General features: G+C 43.1%; 1 protein-coding gene across 1 annotated transcript in view; it reads left to right on the plus strand.

The window, feature by feature from the left end:
* ME3 (malic enzyme 3) overlaps positions 1 to 12,122 on the plus strand; it is a 200,044-nt gene that overhangs the window by 143,623 nt on the left and 44,299 nt on the right. The window lies entirely within an intron of this gene.

Below are 12,122 nucleotides of genomic sequence, written 5' to 3' on the forward strand. Positions count from 1 at the left end.
TGAAGTCTCATTTGGATGGACTTCTGGTGTGAGAAAACTGACCCTCCCCCCACTTCTAGGTCTGTGACCTTGGGCAGGTCACTGAACTTTTGATTCTCTTTATCTGAAGATAAGAAGAAAGCATTTTGTTGTTTTTGTGGATTTTGGTTTTGTTTTTTAACATGAGAGAAAATGATATTGAAGTTATATAGGATGAGAATGATCCTGTAGAAAAAAAAGGAAATTAGGCCTTGGCTGGATGGCTCAGTTGGTTGGAGCACCATTCCATACACCAAAAAAAGTTGTGGGTTCAATCCCTGGTCAGGTGTGTATGGGAGGCAACCCATCGATGTTTCTTTCTCTCTTTTTCTCTCTCTCTCCCTCCCTCTCCCCTACCCCTCTACTCCCTTCCCTCTCTCTAAAATCAATAAACATATTCTCTGGTAAGGATTTTTTAAAAAGAAGGAAATTAGTAATGGAGTGTGGGGCATGAGACGAAAGTTCCTTAGGAAGCAAGAGGGCAAGGTTCTAGTGCCTAGTCTGAGCTAGGAGCACAGAAACCCATCTGCAGGAACAGAAGAAAGGCAGAGCATGGTCCATAGATGCGGGCCGGTGGGCAGATGTGGTGGGGGAGCATGTGGGATCCCCATTGGATGAATGCAAGGTCATCTACTGAGAGTAAAGATGGGGACGGAGGTGGTGGAGGTTTAAGGATTGAGGCAGTATGACCTGGAATGTCCAAACTGGGGAACTAGAGGATGATTACTGGGCAAGCTCCATGGGCCCCCTTGAGGTTATTCTTCATAAAGTCAACTTAGGACAATTATCTTATTTCTCTAGCCAGTTTCAATTGTCTGGATGCTGTGTAGAAAGAGACCGAGAGTAGAATTTTGCCAGGCAAGAGAGAAAAAGAGAAAGGAGTTGGGCATGATTATGATGATGTTTCATGAGGTCTAGGCTGGATAAGAAGGGACATGAGGACATGGTGGAGGAGAGAAGGAAGGGACAATACTATGGTCAGTGTATGGTAAGTCCTGGTGAGGCCTGAGAATTACTGAGTGGGGTGCTAGATAGAATGAGCCGGACAGAAAGGAGGTGGTAATAGGAACATTAGGTGTTTAAAGCTGAGATTATGGAGGAAGTGCTGCCATTGAGATGTGACCACCAAAGCAGCTAATTCAAGGGTCAGCTACATCAATAGAGCATATCATCTAGAACAAGGAAGGTGAACATCCACTGCATTCTCCCCCTTCCACACCATCCTGAAAAGCAGATTTGGCTCTGGACAAGGTGCTTTGAGGGTCATAGATTCCCTAAAGTGCCTTTGGAGAACAATAATCAGGGTGGTGGGGGGAAGTTAAAGGCTTAGCCTAGTGGGAGAAGACTTAGGGACTGCTCTGTCTATACCAAGGGCACAGGCCTCCCACCAGATATCTGAAAGTTATTCTTCCAGAAGAAGGTTGGACTTGTTTCTTTTTCTACCAAAAAACAATTGGTAAAATGCCAAAAAAAAAAAAAAAAAGGGCAATTTTCAGCTCAAAATAAATCAGAGCTATCCCACAGTGCAATGGACCTTCTGTGAGAATGAGTTCCCTCTCATAGAAAGAGTTCAAGAACAGATTTCATGGCTTATTGCTGGTGCTCTTATAAAAGGAAATTTAAGCTTAGGTACTCTTTAAGATGCCTTTCCACCCCAGCATCATACAGGACCTGTTAAGATTCCTGGATGGCAGGATAGATATTATTATTCCCATTTTATAGAATAGGAAACTGAGTCCCTGAGAGGCCAAGGAGCCTGTCTCAGGTCACAGTGTCTGGCAGGGCTGCAAGTTGAACCTGGGTCTGCTGATTCCGAGGCCAGACTGCTTTCTCCAATACTGAGTCACCTGTTAATGACAAGAGAAGTGAATGAAATGTGCTTTAAAAGACTGCTTTTTGCTTCCTGTTTCCAAGGCTCACTGCTTATCTAATGAGTCAGTAGTCATTCCATGATTCCCCACAGGGAAGTCTTGCTATTCGTGTGAGAAGGTTATATAAATAAGGATGTAAGAGGCTCTTCAAATTATCATTAAACTCAATTTATAGTCTCACAGGCACACAAGCAGTCCAGGGGGAAACCCTTGGGGAGAGCCGTGCATCAGCCAAGAAGAATGTATCCTTAAGGGGAAGAGATGATGGGTTGACAGCTGCTTGTTGTGAGACTCTAATAAGCTAATGCAGATGTTTGTGGATACTGTAGGTGGGAAAGGAGCTGGTCTTCCCAGGCATGCTGGGGAATATAGTAGTAACAGGATAGAATGCCCAGCTGGGGGTGAGTCAGCAGCCCCAAAGCCAAACACAATGTATATTAAGAAAGAATCTTGGGAAACATTGACTCCTGCCTTCAACATCCTTGTCTCTTTCCAAACATCCTACTAATCAGAAGCTCCATCTTCTTGCCCTACCCACTCACCAGGATATGTCATCAGATTTGGGGGGGGCCTGAAAAAGTCAGTATGGCTCAATTACTGTCCTGGAGTTTGGCCGCCAAGGAGAGCCTATCAGGACAGAAGACATCTCCATGTACAGCTCTGAACCACAGCAATGGATAACTGACTGTCTTGCTCACAGCTGAGACGACACTTGGTGTTTCTGTGGCAAACACTAGCCGTCCCATTCTTCCTGCTCTTTCCCTGCCCATTCGGTGGGACCCGGAGCGTTTCCCCTGAGAGACAAGTTTTCCCCCATGGTTCCCACTTACATTGTTCGTTCCTGTTGCTTACAGTAGAATGAATGGGAATGGTCTGTCTTAAATTTGCACCTGGAGCCCAGGCTCTGTCTGATACGTGGCCTGGGTTGGCCAGGAGTTTGATGTCAGCAGCAGCTTCAGCCTTTAGGCAGACCAGAAGAGGAAATCACCTGCTTCTCTCTCGCTCCCCAAACCCTGAAGACAGAGATTGTTAAACTGCTGAGATAAAAAGTGATAAAGAAGAAGGGAAATGGTAATTGTTTTTTTTTTAAGTCATTTGCATTTTAGTTTCAGGAAAATGTCTTCTTTTTGGGTCTCTTCATCTTTCTATCTCTGGCTGAATTATCTCTCCTGTGCCGTGATCAAATTGACAGAGAGCACGGCTGTTGGTACTTATCAGGACTTTGTACAAAGCAGAGCACCGAAGCTCAAAGCTGGAAACCAGGAGGCCAGTTTCCAAGACTATTCACTGCCCCCAGGTCTATAATGTCAAAGCTCACCCCCACCCCCGTTTCAGTTATTTATTGCTGTATAGCAAGCCAGTTAGTGACTTAACACACTGATTTGCTCTTGATTCTTGCAAGCTGAGATGACTTAGCTGGGTGCTTCTGCTGGTTTTGCCAGTAGTCACTTGTAAGGCTGCTTTCAGCTGGCAGGTTAGCTGGAAGGTGGGTTCAGTTAGAACTGAAAAGAAGGCTGGGCTCCTTTCTCTCTCCATAGAGTTTCAGGGTCTCTCCCTCTTCACATGAGCTCTCTATATGGTCTCTTCTCTCAACAAGGTAGCTGAACTTGAATTTTGGCAGTCTGGGGCTCCCAAGAGCACAAAAAATGAAAGTTTCCAGGCGTTCTTAAGGCTGAGGCCTGAAACTGGCACAATATAACTTCCACCACATTCTACTGGCTAGTGCAAATCAGGTCCATACCAGATTCCAAGGGAGACAATATTGTGAGGATATAAATACCAAAGGGAACGATTCATTGGGGAGCCGCCAGTGTAAAGACTACTATACCCCATCCAGTCAGAGAGGCACAAGGAATGGCAAAGCCAGTGGTATGGGAGGTTGTGCTCTGGAAATGTAAGAAAAGCAAGAGAAGAATAACACAGTTACTCATAAAAGCAGGGAAATGTATCATATAAAATTGATATGAGGGGCACCATGGTGGCAATAGTGGGGGTCTTGGCTGTGGTTAGGGGAAGTGAATGGTTTTACCCAGAGGGCCCTACCCCACCTTCCTTGGCTGGCCAGGGCATTTGTGTCCTCGGCCTTCTGCTACATGCTGGCACTGCTGCTCACCACTCATCTTCTTCACCATCTGGTACATTATAGTACTGATGAGCTGAAGATTGATTACAAGAATCTTATAGACCAGTGTAATGCCATGAATCCTCTTGTAGTTTCATCCATCCTTTCTTCTGTGTCATGTTTCTTTGTGCAGCAGAGTGGCTTACACTGGTCTCAATATGCCCCTCCTGGCCATTCATATTTGGAGGTATGTGAGTTGACCAGTGATGACTGGACTAGGACTCTATGGCCCTACAATCATCATGAGTGCAGATATTCTAGTGTATTGTCAGAAAGAAAGATGGTGCGATTTAGCTCTTTGTCTTCTAGACTTTTTTACTACCTATATTGCATTATGTTTTGGTCAGCTCTTAGAACAACACACAGTCCTGGCTGGTATGGCTCAGTTGGTTGGAGCATCTTCCTGTAGACAGAAAGGCTGTGGGTTGGATTCTCACTCAGAGCAAATACCTAAGCTATAGGCTCAATCTTCAGTCTGGACACACAGGATCCCCAGTCCAGGCAGATACGGGAGTCAACTAGTCCATGTTTCTCTTTTGAATTGATCTCTCTCTCTCTGTGTCTCAAGCAATGAAACAAATGTCCTCAGGTGAGGATATTTTTTTAAAAGGAACAACACAGAGAAGAATTGGTCCAGTTAAGTGCATGGAAAAAGTCATCAAACGAAGGGATTCTATCCATCAAAACCCCATTTCCAAGAGTAGCCTATGAAATGAGACCATTTACTTTAAAACATAATTTCTTATTTTTAAATGTTTCTACAATTTGTTTTTGCTTGTGAAAAGACTTTTTTCATGTGGTACTTAGATTAAAAAATTTTTAATAGAATTACATATAAATTAATATAAAATGATTACCTCTGGTGTTAACGAATTTGAACTTCTATTCCTTAAGAAACAGCAATAATCCCTTGAATAATTGCATTCATTATTGACTCTCCTTAATCCATTGGAAGCTTTTGTTTATAGGAGCCTGTAGGGCTCATTTTGGTTTCATTAAAATGCCATCTATAAATTAGCTGTTGATATCAAGCACATCTGATGAACTGAGAATATACATATCTGATCTGTGGGAAACTTTATGGGTTTCCTCATCTGCCGTGTAGATGATTACATATGGATACATTAAAAAATAAGAAGAATGGAATTTTTTCCCTTAGACTTAAATATTATCCCTCTATATTATATGAATGAGAGATTTCCCATTTTTCCACCAAAATATTTGCTTTAATTCTTAAACATAAGTGAACGTAATATAAAAACATATGCTGAATTACTTATGAAGAATGCATTTAAAGTTGTTTTAAATGTGTTTTAATTTGTAAGACATTACTTATTAAGATTTCCTGGCTGGTTTGGCTCAGTGGATTGGGCGTCGGCCTGCGAGCTAAGTGTCGCTGGTTCGATCTTCCAGTCAGGGCACATCAGAGAAGGAAAACTCTGACTCCAAAAACCTCCGCTGCCTTGCGGCATACCTCTTCAGGGGAAAGGCTAAGGGAGTAAACCCCGACAGAAAATCCGGAGCCGGAGTCCCTAAGGCAGTTTGACGTTGTAGTCAACACTGGCAACTCCTGCGGCGCACCTGAAGCCAAGCTGTATTGACTCCGTCTTTCCCTTGGACCCTTCAGCTGCGAAGAGAGGGGGGGTCTGCTGCATGGGCAACAGCAGACCCTCCATATCACCCTGCCCAGGCTCTGTAGCTTCAGCTTCACTGGAGAGGACACTCCAGCGTCATCGTAAGATGTCGATTCAACACGGGAGGAGACAGATACCGTGTCACTCCCGAGTCAGACTGCACAACCATTCTCGGCGGTGCAGATAGACTCTTAAGAAGCTACACCATCGTCTCTCAAGACGGACGGCTGCCGACGACTTATTAAGAAATTGGATTATTATATTTACTGTTCTAATCTGGTGGTAAACGTATCCTTAAGGATACTTGCATTTGGAAGTACTTAGGATTTACCAAACTGAGTGAGAATGAACATTGTATAACCGTTCTGCCATTTATTTAGGGCAATACTCTGAAATACTCAGATAAAACTCTGAAATTAAGACTTATTTTCACCTGGCTGCTATGGCTCAGTGGATTGAGCATCAGCCTGCGGCCAAGTGTCACTGGTTCAATTCCCAGTCAGGGCACATGACTAGGTTGCACGTCAGGTCCCCAGTTGGGGTCATGAGTGAGAGGCAACCACACAGTGACGTTTCTCTCCCTCTTTTTCTCCTTTCCCCTCTTTCTAAAAATAAAACAAAATAAACAAACAATTAATTTTAAAAATTTGTGTTAAAAAAAAGACCTATTTTCAGTGCATTGTTTTAAAGATTACAAATAGTTATTTCATAAACTTGTTTAATCCATAATAAAGACATATTACTGTCAATTTTTTTAAATCCTCGCCCAAAGACATGTTTCCACTGAATTTTTAGAGAGAGAGGAAGGGAAAGAGAGAAATGTCAATTGGTTGCCTTCCATGGGTGCCCCAATCAGTGGCAGAACCGGCAACTTAGGCATATGCCCTGCCCAGGAATTGAAATGGCAACCTTTGGGTTCCAGGATGATGTTCCAGACAACTGAGCCAAGCAGCCAGGCTACTGCCATTTTTTTTTTTAATCACTATGATACATTACTGAGTACCTGCTGTATACAAGACACTTTCCAGGCATAGTCAGCAACCCATAGAGAAATAAACAGTCCTGCTCTCAAGGTGATTTTCATTTAAAGACATTTTTATGTATCCAGTGGAGTTGTGAGCTGACCTCTAAGCTTTCTTAACCTCTGAGTCTGTGTATAAGCCTGGAGCTCAAGAAGAGGGCTAGGGAGGAAATATGAAGTTGCGAGTTGCCAGTTCATAAATGATGTTTAAGGTCAAGGCAAAGATGAGTTCAGCTAGGGAAAGGAGTAGAGAGAGAAGAGACTGCGGCTCACCGCCATTTGCTGAACCATGCCCTGTGGACAACTGCAAGTCAAAGTGCTCACAAAATTAAGGATTCGACTAGGATATCATTGGCAGGAATTGCAAGGCAGATAAAAATATTTTCATTCCTTGTGCCAGATCTGATTGCTAGGATTCTAAAGCCTCTCTAGGTTCAATAGGAAGAGCATCATGGTTGATCCTCCGTGTCTTCCCTGAGGAGGGAATGAGGTGTGGCAGGTGTGCTCTGTGCCGTAGCTAAGCTGCATCTGTGGGGAGCCAGGTGGCCTAAGCATCTGTCGCCCGATAAGCACTCATACCTGCTGGTCCTTCTATGACTCCTATAGCAACTGAGAGGCCAAAGGAACCTGAAGGTTGAAGATATTTCTGCTCCAGGTGTTCAGGATATTTCAAAAGCTAAACCAACCTGTCTACTCAGTCGACATGAAAGAGCAACTCATTCTTCTGAGTTATAAAAACATTCAGGAATCTGCTCCCTGAGATACACTTCACCCTCATGCTCACCCATGCCCCCTCTGAAACAGAGCAGTGGATCCTATAAAAGTCAGCCTGCAAATACTGACCTATGACTCCCAAACCTGGCCTGGCATCGGAATCACCAGGGGAGTTATCAGGAAAACAGACTGCAGGCCCCTATGCCATAGTAGGTCTGATAGAGACCTGGGCATCTGTATTTTTGAAGCTTTCTTGATGCTTCCAATAGAGCTATGCAAAGATTGAAGTGTGAGAAGCTCTGCTGGACCACATCCCAGAACAGGCATGTTGTGGGTGGCCCCAGTTACCCCCAACTTTCAGAGTCAAAATGGAGCTTCGGGTGAGGGATAAAGGACACAGAGACTTCCCACACACCTTCCCACTGGATCCTACATGAGAAAGACCCATGAGAAAGACCATGGCAGTCCATCCTGACAGGGCACCTGCTGCTCTGACAGCTTCCTCCCACTTGAAAACCTCCTGCACAGGTAGGGCTCGCTGCTTCTGACCTTTGTCATGACGTATTTAAGGTGTTTACAGGATTGACGTAATTGTACTTCCACATGTGGGGAAAGCAGTCACCCATCCAGGCACCCTGATCCAAAGGACACATCATGGGGAGATTCAGGCCTGCCTTTCCCCATCACCCAGCACATGCTCAGGCCTGATTTCCTGGCCTTAAGCCTTGACTTCATGTTAGCTGCTAAGCTTATAAGAGGGAGATGGCAGATACATTAGTTAGATAAAGAATTGTGACTGTCTTGTTCAGAGGATTTCTTATAAAAAGCTTCCTGTGGGGGACTTCGGCCAAGATGGAGGCCTAGACAGACACACTGCATCTCTCTCCACAACTAAGAAGGAATACAACTACCTCAAAACTAGAGACAACCAGAAGTTCCAGAAAATCAAGTTGCATGGAAATGCAACAAACAAAGATATAAAGAAGAAACACTCATCCAGACAGGTAGGAGGGGCAGAGCCAGGGCAGAGAGGATGCAGTGTGGTGGCAGCAGCAGTTGCAGCAGCAGCAGGCCAGTGGAAAGTGCAGTCACACATTTAAAAAACTAGGGAGGAACACCCGAGGAGCACTTTCAGCATCACACCAGACCACACAGCTCACCATCTCAGCACCAGAGAAAATAAAGCCTCATTGCTTCTGACTGTTCAAACCATTGGGGGTTGGGGTGGAGGAAGAAACTACCGGTCTCTCAGTAGTGTCCATTTGTTTTAAGGGCCCCCATGGTCCTAGAACATCTGCAGACCCACCCACTCTGGGAACAATGGCCAGGGCAACAGCTAGACAGGCGCTGGTCCCATATGGAAATGGGAGAAATGCCTGGAAAGGGGGCAAGCGGCATTGTTTCCTATCAGACCCTTCCCCCACATACAGACCCACAACATGGTGAAACAGGTTGCCTGTACTGATGACTACCTGTGGCTCTGCCCCTTACAATGTAACAGCTACAATAGCTCTACCTAAGAGACAGAGGCAAACAAAAACACAGGAGTCTGTCAAGATGAGGAGACAGAAGTATGGTCCAAAAGAGGGAACGGATCAAGGATCCAGTGGGAGAACTAAGCGACGAGGAGGTAGACAACCTAACAGACATAGAGTTCAAAACACTGGTGATAAAGATGCTCACAGGCTTGACAGATATGCTTAAGTATGGCAAACGCATAAGGGAAGAAGTACTGTAAAGGCTATGCTAAATGAAACGAAGGAAAATCCACACAAAACTAAAGGTGAATGGAAGGAAACCAGGGTTCAAATCAATGATTTGGAACATAAGGAATTAAAAAACAGTCAGCTAGTGCAGAATGAGGAAACAAGAAGTGAAAAACATGAGGAGAGGCATAGGAACCTCTGGGACAACTTTAAATATGCCGACATCCAAATCATAGGGGTTCCAGAAGAAGAGGAAGAGCAAGAAATTGAAAGCTTATGTGAAAAAATATGAAGGAAAACTTCCCAAATTTTGCGAAGGAAATAGACATACAAGTCCAGGAAGCACAGAGAGTCCCAAACAAGCTAGACCCAAGGAGGACCACAACAAGACACATCATAATTAAAATGCCAAAGTTTCAAGATAAAGAGAGAATCTTAAAAGCAGCAAGAGAAAAGCAGAGCGTTACCTACAAAGGGGTGCCTATAAGACTATCAGCTGATTTCTCAAAAGAAACTTTGCAGGCAAAAAGGGACTGGCAAGAAGTAGTCAATGTGATGAAAAGCAAGGACCCACAACCAAGATTACTCTACCCAACAAAGCTATCATTTAGAATGGAAGGGCAAATGAAGTGCTTCCCAAACAAGATAAAACTAAAGGAGTTCATCATCACCAAGCCATTATTATATAAAATATCGAAGGGACTTACTTAAGAAAAAGAGAATCAAAACTATGAACACTAAAATGACAACAAACTCACAACTATCAACAAAATCTAAAAAATAAGAACAAAATCCAACTAAGCAAACCAGAATAGGAACAGAATCATAGGTATGGGGGTCATTTGAAGGGATATCAGTTGGGAGGGGGAAGGGGGAGAAATGGGGAAATGGTGCAGGGATTAAGAAGCATAATTTGTTGGTAAAAATAGACAGGGAGAAGCTACGAATAATACAGTATTCCCTCACTTATCGTGGGTATTACATTCTAGACACCCCCGCAAAAGGTGAAAATCCTCGAAGTAGGAACCTTACATTTATTTTAGTATTTATATATATATTTTAAGGCTTTATAAACCCTCCCCACACACTTATAAACTATTCGCAGTCCCTTATTAACCTTTTCCACACTTTTATAAACACTGTTTATGTTCTTAAACATATTCTACACTCTTAAACCTACGTAACTTAAACAACATACGTATACAGTACCGCAGAATCCCGCAATATAGTGAAAATTCCACAATAAATAATTAAATATAATATTTTTTAAAATCCCTCAATACAGTTAGGCCACAATAAGTGAACTGCGATATAGAGAGGGACTACAGTATAGGAAAGGGTAAAGCCAAAGAACTTACATGCACGACCCGTGGACATGAACTAAGTGGCGTGGGGTTGCTGGAGGGAAGGGTAGTACTGGGCAGAGGGGAGAAAAAAATGGGACTTCTGTGACAACATAATCACTAAAATATACTTTTTTTAAAAAAGCTTCCTCTGGAAGTTCAGAATGTCACATCACCTTCCCAACAAATATGTCTATTTTTTGGAATTTGACTTTCCAAACTTGCCCCATGAGGGGATGTATTTTTCTGAGAAAGGGGTAGGAGCTGTAGGTACTTTGTCCAGCACTCTCAGAACTGAGCTTATTTTCACCACTGAGGTGAGAAAACTCATCATGGAAACTCTGAGAAAGATAGGAGCAGCACACACACACCAAAAAATGTATCTAATCATGCATTTCCAGGGCTTTTAAATAATAATTACATGCCCAACACTCTATTGGGCACTATAATGAGATTCAAAAGAAATAAAAGACATGGCCTGTGTCCTCAAGAATCTTACAGACCTCCCAAAAAGACACACAAAAAAAAAATTGAACTGGAGATAATTAGAGAATTAAGGTCTCAACCGTTTTGTGTTGACTGTCATGCTGCTTAATGGGAATTTAGAGAAAGGAGCAATCAGATCATTGGGAGTGGATGGAAACTACACAAATTCAGGCTCAAATCTGAATAAGCAACAGGAAGAAAGAACACATTCCATATAGATAATACATCATGAGAAAAGCAAGAACACAGGAAAGGCAAGGAGTATGCAGAAGACTCTAGAAGACTGGCCCAGCTAGTAGTGAATGTGTATTGGTTTAAAATAAGGTTAAGTAGGAATGGAGCAGGCTGTGATTGGCTTTGAAATGCAGGCAGAGGGTCATAATGATCAGAGTTCAAAAACAGAAAGGGCTTCAGCCATCAAGTCCAGTGGCTTCCCTGAGCCCAGGCATTTGCAGAGGTACAGCATGGGTGCTAGAAATTAAGTATTTCCCACCTACCATATAAAATTTAAACTGCTTGAAGAAACACTTGATTGTTTTTAATAGCTTTCTGTATCAGTGTCCTGCTCAAGTTTTCATTAATTAAAGAATTCTTCTGCTAAAAATGCTTGAAAACTACCAATCTACTCAATACCTTATCTGAGACTTGGTGGAGAGAACAATGGGGAGTCATGGTAGATTCTTGAGCCATGGGAGTATTAAAATGACAGAATGTGAGAGAAGATTAGAACAGAAGCCACAGCAATGGCCCTACTCAACTTCTGCCTTCCCAAGGACATCTGCCCTGACCAACCTGGCTCTAAGTTCTTTCCTAGTTTGCAATCATAGATTAACTTATTGGTTGTATAATTTATTGGTTAATGAATTATGCTCTTCATTGTGACATCTCTTCTATAATTGTCTAGAGCTCTTCTTTAAAGTTTTTTTGGTCTCTCATTTTCCACAGAGCAGAGATTAGGCAAAGATGTGCCTAGACTGTTGCAGAGAGGTTCAAGTATCACATGAGCAAAGTAAGGACTTTGAGAATCATTTCTTCTTCAGGTCCCAAGACTCTGTAACGTCTCTACCTGACTGGTAGTTCTAGGGTGGGGGTGAGGAGGGTGCAGGGAGCATGACTTATTCATGTTGGGCCCATGGTTAAGTGAGGGTGGGAGTTGGGCCATTGGTTGTTTGGTTGGTTGAGGGATTAAAAGCTTTCACCAGGCTAG

This window comes from Furipterus horrens, unplaced genomic scaffold (assembly GCF_987537825.1).
Source record: "Furipterus horrens unplaced genomic scaffold, mFurHor1.1.pri manual_scaffold_2, whole genome shotgun sequence".
NCBI lineage: Eukaryota > Metazoa > Chordata > Mammalia > Chiroptera > Furipteridae > Furipterus > Furipterus horrens.